We start from the raw sequence: 3,288 nt of genomic DNA, 5'->3' as shown, positions 1-3,288 counted from the left end.
AACATTTGTCCAAACTTTATTATCTTTGGGCTCATGGATGGTTTTTAGTGAATGAGCTCGAAAATGATGTCAAACGACCACAGTCAACCCATTAAGACAACAGACACGCAAAACAACCTCCAGAGGACCACGTAAAGGTTCAAAATGACAAAAAAATCATGTTCAATGACCAAAAAGTGACGACAACGAGACCCAAAATGACAAAACAACTACAAAAGCACCACAAAAACATTCAAAATGACTCAAAATAGGCCAAAAATGACTTCATCGCAACACGAAACATTCACAAAATGACCACAAAGAGATGTTAATGACCACAAACGCACAAAACATCTCTATAAATGACGACAATTAGACCCAAAATGACAAAACAACTACAAAAGCACCACAAAAACATTCAAAATGACAAAAAAAATCATGTACAATGACCAAAAGTGACTGCAACGAGACCCAAAATGACCACAAACGCACAAAACATCTCTACAAATGACGACAACTAGACCCAAAATGACAAAAGATGCAAAACAACAACAAAAGCACCACAAAGACATTCAAAATGACTAAAAATGATTCGGAAATGAACACAAAGACATAAAACGACTATACAAAAATAAAAAAACGACCATAACAACCCACGGTGACAACAGCGAGACACAAAACGACCATAAAGACGTAGAAAAACCTCAAAAGGACTAAGAATAGACGTGAAAGGAAGACAAAGAGACACAGAATGACTCAAATGTTCCTTGAGACTTTGAGTGACGGTGCCCAATGTCTCATAATCCGTCCGTGCTCTCACTAACTTCTTCTTCTGTGGGGCGGCTGTGGCTCAGTGCTAGAGTGGATCGATCCTTGCCTCCCCCGGTCCACATGTCAAAGTGTCCTTGGGCAAGACACTGAACCCAAATTGCTCCTCGTGCTGCGCATGGGTGTGTAAATGTAAATGGTAAAAATGGACCTGTACTTATAAAGCGCCTTTCTAGTCTTCTGACCACTCAAGGTGCTTTCACAGTGTTTGTCACATTCACACTGATGGCAGTGAACATCTACAAACCATCTAATGTAACCATTCACACCACATTCACACACCCATGCGCAGCACGGGGAGCAATTCGGGGTTCAGTGTCTTGCCCAAGGACACTTCGACATGTGGACCGGGGTAGCTGGGGATCGAACCCCCAATCTCTCGAATGGAGGACGACACACTCTCCCACTAAGCCACAGTCACCCCGATGTGGTGAGAATGGTTAGATTAGATTAGTTGGTATGTAGATGTCCACTGCCATCACTGTGAAAGCACCTTGAGTCGTCAGATGACTAGAAAGTCCAGCCCATTCTTAATCTGCTCTTGTTATTACAGATTTGCCCATACGGTACTTCATATTCTAGCTTTCCTCTGATTGATCTTTGTGTATTTTTCTCTTGCTGTAAACTCGCTGCTCCGAGAGTCTGCAGCAAGTTTCTTTCTTTCTTTCCCAAGTTAAACTCCAGATCTCCTCCAGAGACTCCCGATGAGCTTGGAGCATTTATCTCCGCCACGCTCTCGGTCTGCGGAGGGGAAATATTAATTCATAAGACGGAGCGGTCCGGTTTAGATTTAGTGAGGAACCCAAAAAAAAAGAGCAAAACAAACACTTTCCTCCCCCCACAGATGGAGAGTAAACAGGTAGAGCAGCAGCAGCAGCGGCGGCGGCGGCGGCGGCAGCAGCATCCCCGAGGCGGCAGATAGATCTGGAAGCTGCTAATGCACAGTTTGCTATTAAATGTGCCACCTGTGAGTTACCGAATGTGAGAGAAACTAAAAAATCCAATAAAAACTCTATTAAAACAACACTAGTATTTTATTTGTAAAGCCAATAACACGAGCAGAAGTAGAAAGTCGTTGCGGGGAGAAGTGTGTGAAGATGTCGGGGCCGCGGAGTGAGTGGGTCCCAGGAGGCGCCGGTGCGGAGGAGGTAGAGTAGATTCACCTGCTGCGGAGTAAAAACGCAGCCGTGTGGCCTCCGTGGAAATGTATATAAAGAAGCCATAAATAAAAACACAGTGTTCAGACAACAGGTGTTTAATTTGGCGCCAGTCAGCGCGGATGATGAAGGAGCTGGAATATCATTTAAAGCTGAGGAAATAAACGGTTTCTTTGTATTAAAAAAGAACACGGGGAGGAGAAAAGGACCTTTGTTTGTGAGTTTGTCGTCTTCTACGGGGGATTTCAGATCTGATGTTATTGGTTGTGTTTTATTAGGAGTGCGTGTGTGTGTGTGTGTGTGTGTGTGTGTGTGTGTGTGTGCGTGTGAGTGTGTGGACACAGCCTTGAATAAAGTTCAGCTCTGTCATTTTACTGAAGATGCTGTAAATTATTACTTTTACTTTTACAAAACAACCACACATAGATATTGAATGAACACAATAACACACACACACACACACACAAAACAACTACAAATGAGCCAAAATGACTACAGTGAGACAAATTGATCAATAATGTACATATAGTGACTATAAACAACCAGAAGCATGCGAAACAACCAGAAAACAGCACAAAGAGATAAAGAAACGACTAAAAACAGACGCAAAACGCTACAAAAAGATGATAAAATGATTAAAAACAGATGCAAAACGCCACAAAAAGATGACGAAACGACTTAAAACGAACGCAAAATTCCACGAAAAGACGACGACACGACTAAAAACTGATGCAAAACGCCACAAAAAGATGACAAAATTACTAAAAACCGATGCAAAATGCTAAAAAAGATGTCGAAACGACTAAAAAAGACGCAAAAAGCTAAAAAAAAAGATGACGACACGACTAAAAACTGATGCAAAAGCAACAAAAAGATGAGAAAACGACTTAAAACAAACACAAACGCACGAAAAAAAATGACAGAGCGGCAGAAAATAACCGCAAAATGCCACAAAAAGACCACGAAACGACTAAAAACAGACGCAAAAGCCACAAAAAGACGACGAAACGACTAAAAAAAGACGCAATAAGCTATAAAAAGATGACAAAATGACTAAAAACAAATGCAAAACGCCACAAAAAGATGATCAGATGGAAGCATAAATGAGTGAGATACTGCGAGCCTCTCATCGGCTGCTCTGTTGGGTCTAAATTAAAACTGTGATGATTAAAGGTTCCTCAGAAATAATCATAGTTTTCTGTTGTCTCTGTTGAAAATACACCGACTGCAGACAGGAAGTTAGATCTGAAAGCCTTTAACGACTTTAACGGACACGTGAAAAAGGTCAAAACGTCCGTCTTTGTTATCTGCGCGGTGTGAAAAC

Source organism: Echiichthys vipera, assembly GCF_963691815.1.
Source record: "Echiichthys vipera genome assembly, chromosome: 6".
Classification (NCBI taxonomy): domain Eukaryota; kingdom Metazoa; phylum Chordata; class Actinopteri; order Perciformes; family Trachinidae; genus Echiichthys; species Echiichthys vipera.
The sequence above is the reverse complement of the archived record's forward strand: the minus strand, read 5'-3'. Positions refer to the sequence as shown.